The following is a 25929-nucleotide window of genomic DNA, read 5'->3' on the forward strand; positions in this document are numbered from 1 at the left end:
TGTTAATCAATTCATCGCCAATTCATGGACTATTGATTTATGTATTATTTAATATTTTTTTCGTTTTTATAATTTTTTATGTTGCAGCAAGCATGAAAACTAAAATAATTTAAGAACAAAGTAAACGAAATTTTAAATAAACTGCGTTTCGTATATTCTTAGTTGATATACATATCACAATTAAAGGTAATAATAGATATGAGAAAGAAGTTAAAATTAAAATTCACCTATTCAAATAATCATAAAATCCCAATTTGAAACATAATTGAGTATCCATTTGTGTACAAGTAAATGATCAATACACAAATGAAGGTACAAACATAATCATAATCTTTGATACATCCCACATCCATGTATTAATATCCTTCACTAAACATCAATAGACGTTTCCTTTCATACTGGTTTATTGCCATGAGAAAGTTGTCTATTTTCGAATGACACGGATCTAATAGTCTGTTTAACAAAGTTTAAAGCATGAGGATCTGACGTAACTTTTGGTCTTCTTAAGGCAAGCTATTGATTTTTATTTCGAAGTTTTAGAAAAATAATATTGCTTTAAAAAATTATTTTTGAAACATTTGTGATATTTCCTTGTATTAAACTAAAACTAATTTAAGGGTATACGGAAAGTAAATTACATAGCTAGTTGTGAACAATACTATATATTTTACTGCAATGACAACTTTGTGTATTCATATTGCACAGTGTATTTTTTTACTTTCCTTTAAATATTGTATTTAATTAGAAAATTAGGTAGGCATACGTAAACTGAATTTACTTTTTAACCTACCTCCTTTAAATGATCGAATATACGATGAGGGTTTAACGGGTACAATACATTTAAAAACTATATATGCAGCTTATTCATGTTCATTTAATGTAGGGGATATTTATCATTGTTATAATCTAAGGCTTGCCTTACGATCCAATTGATACAAGGTAAGCAATCAAGGTACAACCTTAGATCAAACAATGTTTAATAACGACCCATAGGCTATTTATTCAAATACAAAATTATATAAGTTTAAACAAAATGACGTCCATTGGACTGAATATTTCATAGCTGGCCTGGCAGATGGCACAACTTCGTGCCAAAACCTAGGTCGCAACAGCCGACTTAATTTGAACTGGCGACTGAAGGTATTTAAAACCATTCTTTTAGTTGCTAACCAGTTCTTAGGCAATCCCACATCATATGATGTCGAAATTATATTCATTATATAGTACATTGGAACGGAGATTTTAGCAAAAACACGATGTTTATTATATGTACCTGTTCCTTTGGTCAATGTAATCGATTTAAGAGTTTTAAACCAAGAAATTCATGAAGTAGGCTGATGATTGATAGTATATACAAGAACATATGGTTAAACCTCGTTAGCAGCTTAGATCAATATTTTAAACTATTAACATATCCATCACTGGTTGAATATTTCTTCATTGGGTATAATATTAACTTCTTTATCTCAGTATTGACCCTAAGTTTAACTTCAAATCCAAACAAACAATTAAACAAACTCTAATTTAAACTCGAGCATATTCGTGTTTTGATCAGATAATCTAAAGCGTTAATTCCCTATGGAAATCACCAAGCTACTGTGTGCACACACGCAGCATTACCATAAACATTCCTGTCTTGACACCCAGCATTACACTTACATAGATAGCTCATGATTAGATGATAAAACACTATTACAGCGATTAGTTCTCGTGTTATACATTACAACTAACCTTAAAGTGTATAATTTATATACAACAGTAACTAAATATTTGTTTTCAATATTTTAAAGTTTAATCAAAAAGTACTACAGTTTTATAATAAAATAATACACTGTAATAAAGTAATACACATAAAAATATTTTCTGCAAATATATACCAGTCCAGGATAATATAGTGGGACAATGGAATTGTGACCTGTAGGGCCTTGCTAAGATTCCATTTAGGGCTCTAATCAATATGATAATGTTATAAACAATAGGTCCAGAGTCTGCTTTCAATTATAGGTCCAGCCAGGTAGCCCAGGATATCTAGCTCAATATAAATAAAAAAAGAGATGAATGAAAACGGACAATACTTTAGAACAAATTAAATCGTTTAAAATCCCTAAGCTTTCGTTTTGAGGCGATCTTACTTTTAGGTTAAAAAGGTATCAACACATAAAAAATGTAATGTCAATAACGCTTTGAACCTATGTGCTTGAACCTCTACTCATTTTGCACTTTGCTGTACACGTATAGAAAATGTGCCTAAATTAACGGCAGTTTCGTTCTCACAAAAATTTAAAAATTCTTTCAATAAGCAAATCATAAATACCAATAATAAATTTAAAACTCTGCAATTGAAAAAAGATAACTAACATTAAAACTAACAAAGTGGTAGTACTTTTTTGTATTACGTATATAATTTATCTAGCATTTATAGTTTGCTTATATTTATATTGGATTTTGGTGTCATTTGCAATCAGGGTAGTTCGTGTTTAAACTTGTTAAGTGGGGTTTCGTCTGGTATACTAAACATTTTACAAAAAAATATTTTTAAATATTTATTTCTACATGCCTGACCAATCTTTTGTGCCTTTAACTGAAAGTGTGATAGTAAGTCTACCGAATCAAACCTTAGCTAAAGTGAAGCTTAATCTTACTTTGCTGTGAAATTGCCTCAAACTAATTTTATAGTGTCAAGTTTCACCCTGTCGTGTCCATTTAATTCCGCCGTTTAGTTTGAAATTCTAACAGACTTTTTTAAAAACCTAACGGTTTGATGAAAAAATCGTAAATTATCATCTTTCTCTTATAAGATTTACATCTTCAACCTAGAACACTTAAACTTTGTTTTGAAACTCATATAGTTATTCAAAATGCATGTCTTTTTCACTTTTCATATCTATTTAACAGATTTTTCCCTCACCTAAAATTAGTGTAATTAATTCAAAACTATGCAATATTTATTTGGTAATACCACAAATTGTTATTATATTTATCGTGGTATTACTTTACAATAAAAAAAACTAATGCATTATACGTGAGTACATTAATTCCATTTACTCATATATTTACGTTTATCCAGATATCATTTGAAGTATTTTCACATATTTTCAATGTGTCGTCCAATGCTTAGGATCAGAGGCCATGTTTCAATGATTGGCTGGAGAGGAACTGATTTCTCCTCTTGGATTACCAGCTACTGTGTCAAATGTATTATTGCCATAAATCTAAAACATTAATATTTTTTTATGGTTAGTCCATAAAAATGAAGGCATAGTAATAATTTAATTATAATACGTTGGTACCTACACCTTAAAACTTATTTGTGTATTAAAACCTTTGAGGGAAATAGGTTTACCAATGTTTTTTCTTTCCAAGAAAATTGGTAAAAATCTATAATGGTAACGTCGGCTTTGGGCACGTGACAAGTGGCTGTCATTTATCTTTGCAAAGGATGCGGGCAGATTTGAAAAATGCTGTAGAATATGTTTTATCTTTCAATAAAAAACCTTGCCCTGTAAAAAAACTTTTTCAACTAACGCTAAACCAAGAAGCCAATTTTTATACTGAGTAGTTGAACGGTTTAAATGGTATTCGGCGTATTATAAAAATATTGGCTTCACATATGCAACGTATTTATATAAATAGTTTTTGAGATGATTGTGTTGAAAACATGGAAAATAAATAAGTCTATCGCTCCATAATATTAGTGTTCATAGGTAACAGCTTGGTTTTACAACGTATAGATTACATTTACCATTCCATTTCAAGAAATAAGTTAAAACACATTACTGTTATTTTTGTCATTAAGATATACGGATACTGCTCCTGATCTGGTTAAAAGACTTATTTATTTATTTATTCCAACGGCAAGATCACCAATTTACAATCTGGATACGAGAAGTCTATGTGTTAACGACATGCATTTTAACAGAAAACGTAAAAACTAACTTAAATCTATGGCAGGAGCAGAGCAACATTGGTAACATGAAATATAATCTTGACTAGAAAAGCAATAATTTAACAATGAAGTACAAAATAATTTAGAAAATGCAATAACAAAGGTAATAAGTTGGTCCGGCAATACAGTTAAAACAATCGATCAGCAAAAGCAAGGTGAATCTTTTGCTAGGAAAGCTATAATATAACAATGAAGTCGAAATGGAATATGAAAAAGCAATAACAATAGTAAATGTACGCACTTATAATGGTTTAGTTACCTCCAATCATCCAGTTCAACTGTAGGAGTTTTTGACAATCAATCTAAGGTTACTCCCCTTTCCTTATTTTATTTGCTTATTAAAGGGGTTTAGAAGAATTTTGGTAAGTAATTATCTATAACACCAAAATCCATCGACTTGGAAAAGGACAGCTCATGCAGTGGTTGTAACAACTTTCCATAAAGATTGTCAGATAGCTTTAGGTACTTAGAAATTCTCTTCCGACTTAAGCTAGATTCAACAGTAAACTAAAAAGCTGCATTAAAAATAACAACATATATTCAAAAGCGTCATATTTTTGCCAAATTTAAATATTTTTAATTTAAAGGAACCCTTATCATCCCACTAACTGCTTAATGATGATGATAAACATTTTCAATCTTCAGTTTGATGTGTGGCTTATGGGAATGATATTAATGAATTTAAATTATTTTTCCCATAACTTTTTAAAACAGCAAAACCAATACGAGACCAACAGAAGCATCGCTCTTACGATTGTTACAACGTTAATGGAGTTAAGCCTCACGATATATTGCTATGGCACGAAATTGGGTTACTTAAAACCCATTAGTTACTGTAACTGTCCCATGAACAACACCACTCAAGTGTTCAAACATTCACAGTACCGTTCCATAAATTGAGCATCAATTCTCACTGGTGATATCAATGTTTTATCTGGTATAAATAGTATTGGATTTTCTCTTTTTTATATTTTAGTGACTTCGTGAATTGATTGAGCACTCTCGGATTAAAACTAAAGTTTTTTATTTTCACCCTTTGCCCTCCAGGAAGTTGTTTAAATTTAAATATGACTCCTGGCTTTATTACGTAGAGATATATACCGTATCCAGCCTTAATTAAATGTTATACTCATACAGATTTGTGTATTATTTAGTTCAATATGATAAATTATTTCGTATACATTTTAATAAGTTGACTGTAACATACGATTACTTAAGTTATTGGTGGTTTATACGAAATGTAATTAAATTGTATTTGGGAAAGTAACAAGTTAACATTACACAATGTAACATTAGCATATGAATTTCTATGGTGTTTAGAAAGTCTTTGAGGCTACAATTTTTCTTAATTGATTTCTGTTGTTTCTTTTGCAATGCAGTAAAAAAATCCCTAATTTTAAGGGTTTAACAACTACGAAGCATAAATCTTCAAGATTCATCCCTCGACGTAGCTCAAGGCTTGTTTTCTACATGTCCATACATTATTTTTATTTCATTGGTTGGTTTTGATAATCTTAAAACATCACGAATGAAACTTTTTCAATTTTACAAAAAAAAAATACCTATGCTTATGAAATACACTTATAATTGAAACTCATTATTTTTAACAATATTTTAACTAAGTTAGTAAAACTGTTACAAATATGTGTACAAATTAAACACAGCTTTAACCAATCGTTAGTAGTTAGTGTTACCACGTTCCTTGGTTATGGTACCTTTTCCTCAATACATGAAATACAGTACATGTTTTTGAGCGCAGCTTTGAAGTTTGTAATATCAGTTGCCACGTGGACTGAGGAGTAATTACTATGAACCAATCAAAGCGTGATCTTCCAAACCTCCTCAGAGATCCCTTGGCTCATCTAGGAAAACTCATATCTTTCTGAGAACTTGGGGAATAATATGTTGATTCTATAAAATATACAATAAATTACACATTTGAACTACTTTTTTACACTTCAACACCCTCAAAGCTCATTTTTCGTTTTTAATTTAATTCATAAAGTAAAAGTAAAATATGTGTTTAATGCAAAGTATAACTTTGTAAAATACAAAGAAATGATATTTTAGTATCAGAGCAACACAATGAATCAAAACATGTTATTACTATTTAAAATATGTATAAAAGTCGAATGTTGGATTGAGAGTCAAAAATGTGGGTCACCGGTAAAAGTTTGTACCATGCCTTATTTCTCTTTATATTATCTGACTAATAACTTATCTGCCCTATGGACCAAGTTTTGTATCAGCTTAAAATTAGTTACTTAATTATTTTATAGGAAATTAAACAATGATTTAACTATTTAGATTACTAAATCAACACTATCAACGCACTGTAACATTATGTAACTGTCCTTATATTAAACCTTTTGAAACATCACAATAATTTGATTTAATAAGCCTCCTCAACACGTATTATATATTATGGACTTAACTTTTTCCGCTACAATAACATTCATAGTACAAAATTAATATCAATTTTCCGTGGTTAATGTTAAATGCTTCACCAGTCACTACCATTCTCTGTTTCATTATGACCAACGTAACTTGTAAGCTTAGATTGTGTATGTAGTGTTATGATACTCTAGCTTAAAAGTTCCATTTCCAAGCCATTGTTTACACCATAAGGTTTCACATAAACATTCCTGTACGGTCCTAAGGCACGACATTTGCTTCGTGAATTCTTTACAATGTCAAACACCCTCCATGCTATTGAGCTGAAGAAACCTTATGTATAAATTCTACTTTATCATTGTTTTATCTGTGCAAGAAATTACTGTTGTTTCTACATGTGCAAGAACTCACATTATTTTTGATTGTTAATTGTGTATTGCTTATAGTAAGTAGTCATAACGTAGATTCCTACTCCTAATCGTCACCGCATCCAAAATTGAGAACCTATATAAAAAGTTAAAAGCAGAGATACATTTATAAAAAGTGTATGTGGGGAAAAAAATTATAGATGTTATTAAAAGAACATGTTTAGTTAAACATTACTTGATATCATAATTGTACGTAAAACCAAAGTATACAATTTGGATTATCTATAATCTATTTTTAATTATGAAGTCTATAATAATATTCTCCTAATGTATTAAAATAGCTTTGCTCTTTCCATTCCTGTGAAGCATCCTATAACTTAAGTCAGTATTCCTGAATCACCAGGGCTCTTGCTTGAGATATGTTATTAAAAACTAATTTAATTGAGAAGATTTAATTGCAATAAAATGTATTTCGCAATGATTATATTACAACATCTTAAAAAAAATGTATATTAAACATTTCTCTTCGAGTTTACAATAAAGTTTCTCAGAATTTACATTAAGTTGAAAAACAAGTACACAAGTATTTAATTCGTTTCACGATTAAATAAGAAAATGTATTAACATCAATGGGAAATTCCATTAAGGTGTTGAATAAGACACGTACACGAAGTAAAGTGATATCCGTTTTTCACCCTCGACAGTTTTAAAAGCTAGCAAAGTCTTCTGAACTTTATGTAACAGATTATGTTCAGCTTGGCAAAGTCTAAATTCAAAAACAAACTGCAAAAGTTGTTTATTTTTGTAATTCTATGTAAAGATAGATTTTTGTTTAAGACATTACAAACTTATTCATATATTGTGATCCTACTATTATTAATATAGTAAAAGCTTAAAAGCATTAATATAAACTCATTGACAAACATAAAATTATCTTCCAAATGCAAATTAACTGAATAAATTATTTAAAACTGGTGTTTTTTTGTGGTGTAATTTATTCAGAATGTTCAGTTATTATTTATTGGTTTGTTTATATTTTCCAGCATTATTATAATGTAATTATGCTCCATTGTACATTTTAGTTTATTTACTCTTTGGTCCCATAGCCAATATTTATTTTAATTATATTAAATTTAACGTGTTAACTACAGATATTCTTATTCTTTAAAAGGAAATCCTGTTTAAAAAACATAAATTGTGTGCAAATTTCAAATATTTGTTTCAATAAACCAATAAAAATATTTACCGTATTTTACGGAATAATAACTTACTTGCCTTCTTTAAGAATCTACCGTTACTGAAGTTGTTCCAATAATTAAACGTGTAATTTAACTTAGACAAGGTTTAAAACAACTTCTTGGTGTAGTTAGGATTGTACTTGGTTGTAAAAGACGGTATTCAATTTTCTATTGTACTGAGTTGAATAGAAGTTGGAAGCCTTATTGCCATTCTCATTGGAAACTGGACGTAATAATATACTTTACACGCCGTAAACTCTTTGGCTTCTCCTGTTCTCCTCAGGCAATGTGCAGACATGGGATTTGTATTGCAATTTAAATATTTTTTCATACATTTAAATAGCACTAGGTTTTAATCGCTGCTACAGGGATGGTAAATCTTGTATTTAGTAAAATGGTACAGCAATACTTGTCGCTTGGTAAGAAATAAATACATTTTCCTACAGCCACCCGACAAAGTGGGCTTCCTTGTACATATAGTACAGGAAGCTACAGCAGTTTAAATATTATCCATAAAAATAATATAGAAATTTTAAATTTACAATTTTATTTCTTTTCTCTCCGTAACCAATAACCGTACAAGAACCCTTAAAAGTACTAAAATTATTTTCATTTCTTAAGATCTTCAAAATGGTTTAGAGACGTTGGGAAATTTTATGTTTTGAGGTTCAAAAATGAGAAAACCCCATTTCTACCCCCATAAAACGCCTTTCCTATGGTCCGATCATTCTGGTACTTCGAATAAAAGCAACTTTTGTACCAAATTTCCTAAAATTAGTTGACGTTATCTCCATTTAATGTTATCTCTAAAATCTAATCGTTTTTGAGATGGCGGCACAGTTAGAACGTACACTCAATATCTTTTATATTCGGAATCCTAATACTTAAATGAGTAAGTTTGGAGAGGAAATTCTAAGTATAAAAAGTCTTAAAAGAACATTTAAAGTATATAGCGATAACAAATACAGAAATTACTATGAGACACTTTAAAGTTCACCACCATATTGGAAAATAGCGGCTATTAAAACTTTGGAATTTATATAGTTAATGTCATTTAAAATTAGTTGGAGTTTTTTCATTTAAAGTTTTCTCTAAATCAAATATTTTCTAAGATACCTATGGTGGCAAAGTAAAGTTGTTCCCCTTGTACATAAAAATAAAATAAATCGTATAACTAGCAAGATTATACCTTTACAAGGCTGAAGGACAAATAGAGTATACTTAATGATGTATCGATAAAAATAGTTGACAATGATACAGGAATAAATTACTTATCTTATTAGACTTGATTTCAAACTTTATATTATTAATAACTTTAACAATGTAATGCCACGTGAGCTTCTATAAACCATCTAACTGCTTTGTAGCTGAAAATAAATAATTAATAGTTTGTTGAATGAGATAACAGTTATTGTGTTGGAAAGTAATAGCTTTAAAAGGTGGCATAATATAATATACAATATAATAATATTTTGTGACCTCTAGCTTAGATGATTGTGGGGGTGGGGGTGATGAAGATTTCTCGCGTCTTAGAGTTGAATTAGTTTTATTTATAATTCTATTGAAAAACTGTTTTGGGACGACTGTGAAACCCGGCATATTACCTGCACACACCGAATATGCAGATAAGCAATATAAATATGCCTTGGTTTTCTCGGGTTATAATAACCAATAAAATCACTTTAGAATAAATAAACGGTGGAAAAAATTAATAAAGTAAAAAAGCTCGGAATTAGAAGGACCAATTGATGAGGACCAAGATCAACAACCTTTTTGTCATATAATAAAAAAATTAACAGGATCTCTGGATGTTCAGTTTAGTAAGTGATGGGATAAACAATTATGCCGACACGTATAAATACTTTTAACTATACAGGGTGTCTCTGAACTTACAACCAATATTTTAGAGCATTATTTCTGGGTAAGAAACATATCTAAATATCATATTTAAATTGTTCGGAAGTCCTTAGTTACTCACATAGCCGCAATTGTGTCTTATTCACTTATAAATGTTTTTTAAAAGTGGTTAAACATATGAAATTGAAACTTTGTAGAAACATTTATGACAATTAGACAAAAACTATGACAATTTGCCAAATTCATAACACAAAATGGCAGCTGTGTGAGTAACGAAGGACTTCTGGACAGTTTAAATATGATATTTAGATATTTTTCTTACCAAGGAACAATGCATTAAAATATTGGCAGAGAGTTCTGGGACACTCTGTATATTCATGTAGGTGCAGCATTAAGATCTAATAATACAATGTATAACTAAGCTGAATAATACATTCTGAATTCGAATGTTTGCTTACATAAACAGCTCTGGAAATATGGATTGCATCGGATAATAGATTTGTAGGTCTTTAAAATGAACTTTTGCGATTCCGAAATTTATAATAATTTTAAAATTTACAAAAACAGTTTATTTTATCAGAGGGCTGTGTTCTTGATATAATATTCATACACAAATCCACTTTTCTAAAGATATTTGATCATTTGAATGGTAAATTGTGTGACACCAAATGCAACAACCGAAGAACTAAACATATTAAACATTAATTAAAAACAATCAAGCCATCATTAAAAGATAAATCTGTTACACAAGCTATTAAATAAATATTGATAACACATATCCATCTTAATTTATTAATTATATTTCACTCTTGTTATGGCTAAACAAGAATTGTGTCTTTGCGCAGTTCAAATTGATTTAAGTATGTTTGGATGCACAGAGGAACTTAAGCGTTCTCCCCTACAATGAATTGCTTTCAACCGACTTCCATGATCTCCAGTTTCAACCGACTTCCATGATCTCCAGTTTCAACCGACTTCCATGATCTCCAGTTTCAACCGACTTCCATGATCTCCAGTTTCAACCGACTTCCATGATCTCCAGTTTCAACCGACTTCCATGATCTCCAGTTTCAACCGACTTGAGACGTGATTACTCTCTTTTCACATTTCACTTACAAATTATGAAAAGTTGTCATAAAAGTATTTCATGACCAGTTATTTTGTAGTTATTGTTCCTCACAATAGGTGAGAAATTTGTTGACAGTTTTTTTTTTTATTAGATCTTCACAACCATTTGAGGTAAAACAATTTCCTTTCTAAAGGTTAGAAAGAATTGGGGTTTTTTTGTTTTTCAAAATACTAACAAAGTAATATTTTGTAGAAATCTGTATACAAAATCTGCGAAAATGTAGTTTTAAAATGTATAAACCAGGCTGAAGCACTAATAAAATATACGTAATGGAATACAAATACTGTAATAAGTAGTTGACGATGATGCAAGAATGAGTTATTTATCTTAGAATTGCTTTAAACATTTATCATAATTTAATTTATTTCCTTTGACATAATACACAGTTCATTCCACAGAAACTGTGAATTCCAGGTAAAATGTAACTATTATCCTCTTTGATATGGTTATTTATATACTTATTGTACGTCTATATTTTTGAAGTATTCTACATTTAATTTACTATTCGTGTTTACAATTGATCAGCATCTGTAATTTAAATTAATGCTCGTGTAATGTTGTATTATACAGGGTGTCCCGGAACTCTCTACCAATATTTTAGGGCATTGCTCCTGGGTAAAAAACATACCTAAATATCATATTTAAATTGTCCGGAAGTTCTTAGTTACTCACACAGCCGCCATTTAGTTTTTTTCAGTTATTAATTTTTTTCTAAAGAATGGTTAAACATACGAAATGGAAACTTTGCACAAACATTTATGACAACTAGTCAAAGCTACAAAAAAATTATGAAGATTTTTCAAATTCATAAAACAAAATGGCGGCCATTTAAAATTTTCAAAAAATCAACGGTTGTTGAGCTATTTAAGAAACAAAATTTTAAATGGTCGCCATTTTGTTTTATGAATTTGAAAAATCTTCATAATTTTTTTTTAGCTTTGTCTAGTAGTCATAAATGTTTGTGCAAAGTTTCCATTTCGTATGTTTAACCATTCTTTAGAAAAAAATTAATAACTGAAAAAAACAAAATGGCGGCTGTGTGAGTAACTAAGGACTTCCGGACAATTTAAATATGATATTTAGGTATGTTTCTTACCCAGGAGCAATGCCCTATAATATTGGTAGAGAGTTCCGGGACACCCTGTATAACGTTATTGGTGATGTACTCAATCCTATATCCTAGAAATGGGATAACATGAAATTACATAATTTCATAATACGTTATCAAATGATAATGGTAAAAATTATTACTAGATAATGGGGTTAGTTGGACTTTATGCTCTCCCATTCTTGACGCTAAGCTACTTTTTATAATTATATAAAGTCTACTTACAGTTTTCAAAAACCTGATTAATTATGCAAGTGTGTTTAATTAATCAGGATTGTGAAGACTGACAGTAGTCTTTATACCTATATTCATTACACTCAATCTGCCCCGCTGAATAATCATTTTCATAATTATTGTTGTTATAAGATTAGTATGCACACATTTCGTTAAGATTTGTTATTTTGTTGTTGCTTTCAAATTCATTTGTTTACACTTATTCTGAACTCCAATTCAATATTAAATATTTTATTGTTAGGAATTTAATACTTTATTGTTATTATATTATTGCGGTATATTTTATTTCATTGTTGTCTTAATATTTGTTATTTTTGTTGTAATGCAGTTTCTTATCTATACTTATACAGGGTGACAAAAAAGTCTGGAAACGGCTTAATATCTTTTTAACTAAATCCGTTAGAAAAGTCAAACTTTTAACATCAACTTACATGTATAAAAACTACTTTTTCCAAGCATTTTCATGTTTTTACCTCCACCAGGGGACGACCCGTAAGGAGTAGGTACAAAATCTTTAATGTAAGCATAGGTTGATATGCACACCATTTTAAAGGTCTGGTCAAGTGGAGTTCATTGCCGGAAACCGCATCTCAAAAGGTTCATTCGTTACAAAATGGTGGCATTTCAAAGTTCTTGTGGAATATACCTTTACAGGCCTTAATATTGGTAAATACGCGTATTAAACATTATCTTGAGAGCTGAAATTGTATTTTAAAGTCAACTAGCCCATAGACTAAGTTTATTCAATCTTCAAAACAAATTTAAACGGGTTTCAGATTTCCCGGCTAATTTTGACTATGAGTATTTACCATTACTAAGGCCTGTGCAGGTATATTCCGCAAGAACTTTGAAATGCCGCCATTTTGTAACGAATGAACCTTTTTTGACGCGGTTTCCGGCAATAAACTCCACTTGACCAGACCTTTAAAATGATGTGCATATCAACCTATGCTTACTTTAAAGATTATGTACCTACTCCTCGTGGGCCGTTCCCTGGTGAAGGTAAAAAAATGGTAATACTTGCAAAAAGTAGTTTTCATACATATAAGTTGATGTGAAGGGTTTGAATTTTCTAACGAATTTAGTTAAAAATATATCAAGCCGTTTCCAGACTTTTTTGTCACCCTGTATTTACTGTTGTTGTAAATGTGCAGTAAAAAGGACTTATTAGTTGGATCATGTGTATAGCAAACAGGTAATAATATTACATTTCGGATCCGTTGATGTGAATAAATAAATGGTTGAAGGCCATGAGCCCAAAGATTGATCTGGGAGGAGACTAACTTTACCTCTGCGAGATGTACTTATCCTTCTGGACCTTTGAGGTGGAGCTGAGTAATGTTTAACTACCATCAAACTGGTTCGAAGTATTTTCTAAATTCTGCAATAAGAACGAACAAAAGAACACAAAACTAATTAGCATATCGAGTACATTGATACGACCATATTATGATACAGACCAAGGATATTTAATTGGTGAAATGGTTTATATGGTTATATGAAGTATTGCACTTATCACATTTAAGGTAAACAAAATAGCATAGGGACAGGGGTAGCATAGCTTGAAATCAAATTTGCTCAATAATTTGTTGAATAACAGGAATATTTTTATAAGTGAGAACAAATAGTTAACAAATAAAAAAGAATATTTTTTTCATAAATGGTTGCGTGGATATCATCCGTTTTATACTATTACTTTATTGTATTCTTTGAAATAGTAACTATTATGAGGGAATTAGTGTTGTGGTTTTATGCAATAAAATCACAACCACTACTCAGTAAAACACATAAGTTTGCTCAAATCGATGGGAATTGTATTACACTTTAAAGAAAGTTGGGTGAAAACAAAACTCAGATCCAAAATTCATGCTGTTTTCATACAAAAGGAAAAACTACATGGAGTAATAATTCTACCAATGGGGTAAGTTGTTTAAGTAACAGCATGTACACCAATACAAAATTAGCAACAACGAGGTTAAGCTTGGAGATTGGCAGTATCGGCACGAAATCCAGTTGCTTAAGCCTAGTTCCATCAGAAAATCCATTCAACGAACAAACAGTCAAACAATATCAAGATTTACAGTGAATGAAACGTTGATAAATGTATAAATTATTTTATTCGACTGGTTAACGAAAAGGTGACATCAACAGGGTGCATTTCACTGTTAAATACAAATGATAAACTCTTATGATATAAATATAATCTCAAATTTGATTATTCAATTATATGCATAAAATTATGTGATTTGATGCCACGAATCAAATTTGCATAAACAGTTTTTATCATTTTATTTTAACATAAACGTATACTCTTAAGTTGTGGTACAAAAGGTCATAAAGACAAGTATGGTGTTATAGCAAGTTATATGTTTTTATGGTTCATGTTAATTTAGTTACTTGCTATAACGACATCAAAATATGCCATCACTTCGTATATTTTACTGCCTACTAGCCTACTGTAAATCTTATGTCATTGCTTATTTGTAAATCACAAATAAACAAATATGTTAATTTTGAAATGTTGTCAATTTGAAACAGATAACCACATTGTAAGGGTTTCAATGAACATGCTGCACTATTTTCGAAGCAACATGCATGTGGCAAATTGCTCACTACCTCGTAATATTTACTTGATTTTCCCTTGACATGCATTTACATATTTTTTAATTAGGTAGCCCATGCTAGTAAGTTTTGGATGAGGGTGTTATGTCTTTTATGTCTGCACAATAACGTTAACCCCTATAGTGCTACACTGTGTGTACAGGACACTATGACTGCAATATAATAAAGCATGATTAGCTCGTGTTGTTGTTGAAGTAATCGTAATATTTTCTAATGTACACATTGGATTAAAATACAAATTGTGTTTCTCTTCTACGGTCTGAAGGATGTGTTCAGTTGAATGTTATCACTTGATGTTTTGTAACGTTTAAATTATCAAGATATATTATTGACGGGCCATTAATATATCTGCAGTATATTGATCACAAAAAGTGGTTTTAATAAGGTTTTAATTTAATTTAATTAGGTTTTAAAGTGGTTTTAATTTAATGTCTGAAATGAGGATTAATAAAAAGGATTTCCTTTAATTTTGTGTTTAAAATCTAAATACGTGAAAATATTCCTTTTACGTCAATATTTCCAGATTGAGATGAGTATTTATATCGATAAATATTCGAATACCTTAAGAGACATTATAATACCAAAGGCTGTGGTATCCCATCGTATACATCGATGTGCGACCCCTAAGAGTATAGGTCACTTATTGAATTGTCCTGAAAAAATGTGATGAACGATTCCAGGTGTGAATACAGCAGTATACAGGGTTTTGTTTGAGATACATTCTGATCAATGCAGGAGACTTGCACTATAACCTAACCACCTGGGTACTTAAATTCCTCCCCTCCCTTTAAAAGACAGATTATAAATATCAATGAGAATAAATAGGTTATTCATGGAATCATAAAATGTATTCACTTTATTTATTCACACTTCATGTATTACACTATCAACAGTATGTTATGTATTACATGACAAAACAGTAGAGACACCAATGCACGAGTAGTTGAACATTTTAATTTCCCTTATTTGCATGTTATTGCATGCATTTGCTTGTTCATAGAAGAAAAATCTATGATGGGATTTCTTTGCTTGTTTTAGTATGGGAAAAGTTACAATGTTCCATTATATTTCTCCGTTTAAAAGATTTGAAAAATAATCAGATAAGTTTTATAAGATTTAGGGCTTTGCCTGGCTAGACATTATACTCTTTATGGCAACGGTATATTTTGTTTATATCTCTGAATATTTTCCTTTTGATATAATTATTTTGAGAAAATTCGTCGTCTGGAATGGTGTTTAAAATATAAATTAGCAATTGAGTTTTCATATTTAAATGATATTTTATTGATTATACTAAAACCGATTGTGTGTTTTTTTTTTGCTTTGCGTATAATTTAAGAAAAGGCAAATTATTCATAAAACACGTTGGATCTATTTAGAAAATATACAACAAAAGGCTATACTATGATTAACTGTAAACATTATTCAGACATCACTTCAGCACATAAAACATAATAACGCACTCCCAGGTGTGAAAACCATTTATTCTTTTTCTTAGAGATTTTAAAAGCTTTTAGGATTTTACATTTTGGACTTAGGCAAGATTATCAGCACGGAGGTTAACATTTGCCATTGAATTTAAAAAAGCCTATAACATTTTAGTTTTTTACCACTCTAAAATCTGAGATGTATTTCTTACAATTTGAGTATTGTTATAAGCATTTTTGAAAAATACAGTAAAATAAGTGAATCACATCAAACGCAATAACAAATTATAAGAGTAAAATTAATGTCAAATAAAAAAAAAATTAAAAGTCAAATTTTATATTAAAGTCATACTGTCAATAATATCATACATTTTCTTTTTAGATATTAAGTTTGGTTAATAAATTACAGTAAATTCGTGTAATCCTATGTGATTTCAGTTAACCCTTCGAAGTACAAGACAGCATTTGTTTATTGTGCGATAGGTGAATAAACAAAAAAATATTCCCTTGTTGTAACAATAAACTAGAAGCAAATGCTAAGGTTTGTTGAATTTAAAACGAATGTTTGAAGACTTCATTTACAATTCTTCAAAGTGTTTGATTGCGCTATGTTTTTTATAACATTTTCTATTTCCTTACACAGTTATTGAGCTTAAAATCCGTTCACACGATCTTCCAAAATTGCATCCAACTCGTTTATAAATTGTATTAATTGTAACAACATTTATATCACCAAAGGGAAATATCTGTGCCAATATTAACACTGATATACTATTCCATTTTGCACTTAGATTCAGTAAAGATATTAATTACAATAAACTAGAAATAATTAATTTGGTTTTAAAATACTTATGGAAATAAAACACTTCCTCACAAATACTCGTATTGTTGGTTAAAAGGTCCACAAAAAAAAAATTAATAAAATCAGGCATGTTCTAAAAACCACTCCAAAATTACGAACATCTTTTGCTTTATAATGTAACCAGATCCCTAATAAAAAAAACTTATGTTACAAGTAAACGTTTACTAGGATTGAAATCATTTTTATATTTACTAATAATGTTAGTCCTTCTAGGCTTAATTACATATTTTGAAATCCAAATTGCCACTGATATAGTTTTTAAAACTGAATCCACCCTTACCAGTTGACCCCACCCAAACAATCAAACTAAGTAGGTCCATCCCCTTCCAGATCGTACAGATTCAATGGGACATAGCTGTTTGGTTAGGTTAGGAACTAGGTTAATTGATACTTTCGTGAAATGACTGCACTGCTATGTGCTTATTTACACCTCTTTGTGGACAGTAAAATATGTTATGATTGAAAATTCCACTAAATTCTTCTTTCAAAATTATATTTAATTAAAGCCTATTGTGGGTTGTTTAAACGATGCCCTCGTTTTTCATAGGTTACGAAGTTTTTACTTAAATATCAAAATTCACTGTTGTTAGCGATACTAGTTTGTTTCCTGAAGACTAGGCATCAATTCAATGATATTTATTTATCATGAAAATACTGTCAATCCTAATGATTAAAGCAAACTTGCAAATCATAGAAAAGGTCTATAGGCAAGGAAAATTAGTTTTATATTTATCCAACATTATTTTGTAAGTTGGAAAATCTCTGTTAGCTAGGAAAAGCACTATTTGTACAAATCTTACATCGTAATGTTACAAGATTAATTGTAATGGTCTATAACTGGGTCAGTTGCAACTCCATTAGTACCCATTAGTTGGGGATGTCCACAGAACAAACAGAAATATAGTGACCAAACATTTAAGGCACCGATCACTTAATTGATCACCCTATTTTCTTCGACTTAGAATTATTTCGTAAAATCGACACATTATGAAGTTGGATATTTTTAACACATCGTATTATAAACAATTTTTACAATAATTAATCGTAAAATTAATTATACCCGTTTACTTAACATGTTTATACACATCTAAAACATTTTAAAAACAATGTCAATAGAAACTGCTATTGAGGCTATTTTTATAACCCACCTCAACGTGTAACATAAAAGCATGTCACAAACAATCTCAGGTCTCTTTCCAACAGGGTACAAGGGGTTTTAGGGAATGGTTAAAGCAATTCAGGTGTTTGTGTGTAAAAGCACCTCCTCTCCTGAAATTAGAATAAAGAAATAAATTAATGTTACAGTATATTATTTTTCACATCTTCATCCTAAAGGAGATAAAATATGGGTAGAAACAGCTGAAAGGCGCAGCTCCAATCTAAATATGACTGATGATTGGACGTTGTTTACAGTGTTCAGTGTTTACAAGTTAAGTTGTTCCCATCAACAAGTTCAAGGTCAAGGGTTCATGCACTGAGTGAGGTCGATGAAAGCTCAAATCTGCCTATTCATTTTAGACACACCCGACATTCCATCGATCTCTACTGGCCTCAAAATTGTTCAATTTTTGGGTTTTTATCAGCTTACGAATAATTGACACAGAATTTGGTAAATAATATTGTTAACTGTTACTTTTGGTTCAATTTTCAAAATTTTGTGATTGTTAAGATTTTGTCCCTTTTACGTTAGTATTACAACCTGCTTAACCGGAAAGATGTTGTGATTTAAAAAAATTTCTTTGACAGGAATGATGAATAAAACTTTTTCCGATACGAAAATACTGAATAAATTGTTTACACAGATTTAAAAATACATTTACTTTCCTTTGAAAGCCCCCTTAATGTTAATCGTGCTTCAATATTGATTTTTTAAGGGCAGTGAGGATTTGTACAAAGGTACAAATGTATAATAATTATAACCTAAAATACTACAAAACTCTTCTTCATAACCGATTTTAAATATCATTTATTTTCAAAGCTAATTCGTACAACTGTTTTCGTTATATAATCCACATTACTTGTGAGAACGAATAGTTTTTACAATGATATGATACACTAACTAGATAATTTAAATTCAAAGCTTTTGTTTACACCCTAAACTATTCAAATGAACATTGTATGGTTTGTAAGGAACATTGTATATGAATGTGTTTGGTTCTTGAACATAGCTTTTAATACCCTTTAAACCCAAACATTCTGGGTTGATGTACCGTAGCACATCGTGATTTCTCAGTTTAACACTAGTTTCTTGTATTAATTTGTATCCGAATGTAAATAAAATATAATCTTTTGTCAGAATAAACTTAAAAGCTGTGATATAGCAAGTACTCTGTCATAGCCAAGAAAAGATTTATTTTGCCTCACATGTGTCCACTCTACGTTTAAAACGACAACTTAAAATTGTCTACATAGGGAAGAAAATTACAGCAATTTTTAGGTAGGTACAAACTACCACCAAAGAAAACCGTAGGTGTTATACCTGTCAATCCTTTATCTTTGTTTGTACTTTGTTGTTGACGGCCCCTTGCTACCTTCAAAGGTTTCCTCAATTAGTGTATAAATGGTAAGGTTAAACATAGTATGATATTTCCTTGAATTCCCTTATATTATTATGTACAAACCTGCATTTAAAATGTATTTCACGTTATTGACAACAATTGGTGTTGACAAACCACTTTTTCACATTGAATTATTACACTGTTGAATATGTTTATACGTGAGTTCTCAAATATAGATGTAAAATAAGCAGTATTTTTTTTATGAACGACAAATTTGGCAAAGTAGGAATTTCTCCCAAAAAGAAATCATACGCGTTCTTTTAAAGTGTAATTTTTTGCTTTCTTCTTTCCCTTACCATATGTCCGTAGAGGGGTTTACAATAAATTAATACACTTTTGAAATTATGTAGTCACTGAAGTAAATATTTTATTCCTGCAATTATTTTAAAAACGTCATCACAACACTTGTGTAATAAGTTTAGTTGGTGTTATAAATAGGTTATTGTATGATTAATAGTGCGGGTGGAATTACAAAATAAATAAACAAATAAGAAAAATACTATTATTAATTTAAATTCTTATCTTTCTCTTGTAAAGGATGTATTAACTGCTATAATTTGCTTGTTTATGGATATATTTTGATCAAATTTGGTAAATGTATCTATTTAATACCGAGCTTTTGAAAATAAATTGTACTACTTTCCTTGTAGCAGCATACCTAAGAACTCTATTAACCTAATGTTAGTTAAATAGGAGAATAAATTCCATAAGTTCAGGAAATATTTCAGTGAACATGAAATAAGGCAAATGGAAATGCACTTTTGCAGGTTTGCTCCAGAGGGGATTTTTATAATCATCTTATTTTCCTTTTTAGACTTAACATTTTCAGCACAGAGGATAATATTGGACTGCCATAGAATTTGAAAATGCTTTTACATTTAGGTTTTTAAAATTGTTTTCCCATGAATAAAATATGTATTTCTTACAATTTCAGTATTGTTAAATAAGTTCATATACTTAAACGCAACAGCAAATAGTGTGATTATAATTAATTTCATTTGACAAAAATAAAAAAGTAAAATTCTATATCAATGCCATACTGCCAACAATCTCTTACACTTCAAATTTAGACGACCTATGTGAGTGCGTATTACGTTTTGAGCTTAAAACTAAATGCTAGGTTTGAAACTATTTTCGTTCCAACAAGAGTTCTATAGATCAACGTAAATTGTTTATATCGTGTGTTATGATACGCTACCTCGTGAGAATCAACTCTAAGCTATTGCTTACACCATAAGGTTTCACATAAACATTCCTATACGGCCCCAGAACACGGCATCTGTCTTATGAGTACTTATAGAGCTAAACATGTAGACTATTCCAGCTCACTTTTGCTTAAAAGCATTTTAACATTGTGTTTGATGTTGGGGATTTGTGTACTAATGTAATCTAATTGTATATTTCACCTCCATATTGTATTATTGTTAAGGAAAATCCAAACCAGACCAAAAGAAAGAGAGGGTTTTTTGTCACCAATGTTGAGGGGATTCAGGCTTCAGAAAATGAAAAATGGCCAAAAATAGTATTTTATTATAATTTTATTTATATATTAATTGGTAATTTCTGATTACAAATTATAAGTTTTGTAGCAATCTGATAACGTTTTCATGTTTAAAAAGAAATTTTTCTATGATACTGCAGACCTACGGCAGCATGAATAGTAGGCACTTCTATCACAATTATCCACAATCCTTTCTTTTAGTGTTTTGTAACAGAAACATTGAGACATCTCAGCCAAATATTTTACTATCTAGTGAAATATTTACTAGATGTTTTTCATTGTATTTATAAAAGCGTTGGGTATAATTATCAATATAGGTTAAAAAGTGTTTTATTTTATTTTTAATTTATTTTACAAGAATTAAAATTATTTTTTGTTTATTTTTAAACTACCATAAAATGCAAAATAATTCTCCTTAATATAAAAAAATACCTAGAATTTCAGTCAGCTGTTACAGGAACAAAATGACATCCAGTAAAAAAATTTATCAATCACTTTAGGAATATATAAAATTTTCAAAACTGTTACATTTTACTGCATAAACATAAATAAAATAGTATGCATAGTATATTAAATGGCTATAATGATGAAAACTATACTCTTTAAACCCTATCAATGTAATAAACATGTTAAAAAACAAATTAACCCAAAAATAAAATATAAAATATGTCTGAAGCCTGGACCCACTTGATGACATGACATTTTTGTAAATATAGAAACGATATTAGCACTGATATGGTACCACTTTGGTAACATTAATATTGTTGATTCGAATGACTGGTTTCCAAATAGAGCTATCGTTGAATAAATATTAACAAGCCTTAATTATTGTCATATTATTTTTACTAAACACATTACAAAACTTATTGTAAAGCGTCAAGTACAATAATTTGTATAATGATATCATATTAGCACCATGCCACACATTACCAAGCAATAAATACTTTGCATTAGCTTACAACAATTTTAAACGTAGATAATGGATATACAGGTTCAAAAGAGGTAGGGACATTGTTTTCATTACGATTTTTTGGGTCAAAATAAAAAAAATTGAATACAATTTTTTTCCTAAATTACTTCGTTAACCAGATATCTGACATTTCCATTTTTACATACAAATTTTTATCTTTGAATTGATCCAACCGATCCTTATTAAACTTGGTATGTATGTTAAGGTTGAAAATAAGGCAATTCTGACTGGCTAAGGTCCATTCAACATCATTTTACGACCAAAAATCGTAATTTTTAAGCTATTTTGTAATCATTTTTTTATCTTGGTTTCGTTGCATAATGCCTAGGGCTTTTTAAATACTAAATAAAAGTGACCTTGAAATCTGAATAATCCCTGAAAATAAAATCATATAATTTATTTTTACATTCTGAATTTAATCAAGGTTAAATTTCTTCTAACATGAGTCGTTTCTACCTTAACATACATACCAAGATCCGTTAGATCAAAGATAAAAATGCTTACGTAAAAAAATACAATATAGCGGATTTCTAGTTAAAGAACAGGCTTCAGAAAAAAAATTTATTTTAGATTTTCTCTTTAATTTGACACCCGAAATCACTACGGTAAATATTTCTGTACATTTTTTGAACACCTGTATAAAAGTAAACAATTTATTAGACTAATTCCCTTCAACTATTGGTTCTGTACAGCTAAGAGAAGAATGTATTGCAGAACTAGGAGGTGTCAGACATGTTATAACCTTTATCTTTAAATCTGTTTGTGGAGCGTGTGTGCTCGTGGCAATTGACAGGTCTTAACTAGTTCAAAGCATCTTTCCTTTTCTGAAGGCAAAGCTTGGCAAAGCCTTGGTTTTATCGTTTTTTTTTATTTCAAAGAACTTTTTATTCAATTCACTTTATGAGGAAGTAATTGTATAATATCATCATCATATAGGCCCTATATTAAAACGTGACAGGGGTTTTTTTATTTCACGATTCTGAATTAACCACTTGACGGATTTTCATGATCTTTGCGTTGAAAGACAGAGATAATTTTGAGAACTAGGGAATATTGAAACCATAATTTCAGTTTAGGGTTTCAGGTTTTAAATAATTAAGTTTTAATTTTTTGTCTAGCAGCTGACGCTAACATTCTACACTATAGCTTTTGGCATAATATCATTTGCTCAACGTAACAGCTGTAAACATTCAGCGTATGTGACACAAATTTCGCATTTGGATAAAATGATACGAAAGTATGACTTATTTCAACTTTTGTATGTGTAATGTTATAATATGTGTAATGTTATAATAATTGATACGTTTACTTATTCGTTAATAGGATGACATATTAATTATTTAAATATACATAGTAAAACTTTGGATAGTCTAATTTATTTTTTAGAGCAGTCTATAAAATCTTAAGTTTGTTTTAGTGCAATATATTTTTTGCTAACTAACACCTGGTTGAAAATACAAATATTATATATAATCATGAGATTAGTTTATTATTTACTCGGAAATAAGTAAGATTCTATAACCATTGCTGTATAAAATCGAGGCTCTCATTTTATGTTTACTAGACTGTGTTGCTGTTTAAAAGATGATTTCACCCATTTAAATTGCAGAACTACATTAAATTATCTCTTATGAATGTTTGAGCAATGAAGGATTATGTTGATATTCTATCTGACTAAATGTTCAATGTAAAACTCAAATAGTTAACCATGTGTGGTTATTTTTTGTGGGTTAACCATCTTGGATATTTCCTATGTGTAGAAAACATTCAAACAATCATGTCCACAGTTATGCGCTTAGTTCATGTTAGTAGATATACAGTATATCCACCTCGACCATCTATGAGTCGGTTGGGAATGGATTACTGTGTTTACATTTTAAGACACGCGCAGGTGCGACTATTGGCAATCAGGTCCAGCAGAACACACAAACACTTTCTCGGTTCCCTTGGCAACTGGGGAAAGTAGATTTTCAAAACATGCAACAGTGCAACGCAATTTAATATAAATTGAAACCTCTTAGCAGATTTCCCTATAGCGAAGCATCTATATGTTCTTAATGATGTAACCTAGTTATCACTGTGCCAGGACATTAAAAAGCACCATGCGTTTAAAATTCGTTTGTGTATATGTTACAGGCAAAGTTTATAATGCAGAATGACTGGGAATTCTATAGAATGCCTGAAGCTCTTAGGGAAAGTAGTAAATAGAATAATAACGGTAGGATTTTATAATCTTTGACTAGGCATTGTATATAATGCATCGTCATTTTAAAGAATGCTCGTAGGTGTGTCAGGTAAAGTATAATTTAAATATATTTGTTAAAAAACATTTATTTTACTGGATTGATTTATTTTGCACATGGTTGGTTCAGGTTTGTTAATTTGACTTTATTTTACATTAGTAAAATAAAAATAAAAATAAAATAATTTAAGTTTTGGCTAGTACCAAAAAAGGAAAAATATGTCTAAAAAATCCTTTAGAATAATGAAATATTGTGTATATGGATAGGTTAGGTTAGATTATTTTACATTCGATAAATTAATGCCAAATAATTGTACAAAAGTCTAAGAAAGACCAACCACAATGGATTTAATACTTTTCTTATAGTGCCGACAGGCATTCTATAGAATATGACTAGGCAAAGTATAATGAGCTCCATTTCATACTCTGCTTGGTGCATTTTAGTCATTGCATAGAATGACTAGGCATTCTATTGAATGCCTGATTATATTCTTTTTCTGTAATATATTTTATATTATAATTATAATGATATGTTAGTGTATGTAATAATATGTTAGTTATATATATTATATTATTATTTAAATTATAACTAAGTTCATATATAACTAACAGATTTCCAACATTCTAATAAGCTTACAAACAAATTCGCCTTGATTATGGAATTAATGGTTCATAGATAATTATACGGTTACAGTTGTTAAATAAATTATTACAATACTATTCCTATAAACGCATATGCACTTTTAAATATTAAAAGTACGAAGCATTTTTTCCCATTCTTTACTAGTTATAGATGAATTATTTGCTTTTCTTTAATACAGATTCTAAACATTTTTCCAGTTTATTTATTTTATTGTTGGCTTAATTCAAAACAAGAAGTTAGTAGGTAGTTTCGCTAAATTAGTTACGAATCCCGTTCACAACCTTCTTAAAAGCTGTTGTTAAACTTTATTACAGTATTTGAATTCTTAATGCAAAGTTTCAAAAAGCAAACGTGTATTAGGTCAAAAATAATTCTTCAAAGTCAAAGATTAAAATCTCAAGTCGTATCAACGTTGTGGCTCCAGAATTTATGAAACTCCTAAACTGTTCTGATTTATTACCAGCGGAAGCGGTGTTTCAGACTCATTCAATCTGAAAAAGTCATCTGAAGAAGAGTTATAAGCTTGTTTAAGACAAGGTTAAGACTTCAAGGTCTCTTTCACATAGTAAATATTTCAAGGAACCTTCGTTCTATTAATAAAATACTTCGTTACGCCATATGCTTTTAGTAGGTAATGAATCTTAATTGCTTATAGGCCTACAAAGAGAGATTTAATTACCAAATAATATTAGAAAGTGAGTTTAATTTTATTTGGTCGCTTTAACTGATATATCGACCTAAGGAGTAATTGTGTCATTGCATCAAAAATAAAGTTTTTTTTTTTGCTGGATTAGAACCAATTTCCTGCATTGGATTTGGGTTTAGAGCAA

General features: G+C 29.8%; 1 protein-coding gene across 1 annotated transcript in view; it reads left to right on the forward strand.

The window, feature by feature from the left end:
* LOC128988906 (pyrokinin-1 receptor-like) overlaps window positions 1–25929 on the forward strand; it is a 52501-nt gene that overhangs the window by 13701 nt on the left and 12871 nt on the right. The gene's annotated exons all lie outside the window — the stretch shown is intronic.

This window comes from Macrosteles quadrilineatus, unplaced genomic scaffold (genome assembly GCF_028750875.1).
Source record: "Macrosteles quadrilineatus isolate MER2022 unplaced genomic scaffold, UCM_ALF_1.0 Scaffold_3__2_contigs__length_128488019, whole genome shotgun sequence".
NCBI lineage: Eukaryota > Metazoa > Arthropoda > Insecta > Hemiptera > Cicadellidae > Macrosteles > Macrosteles quadrilineatus.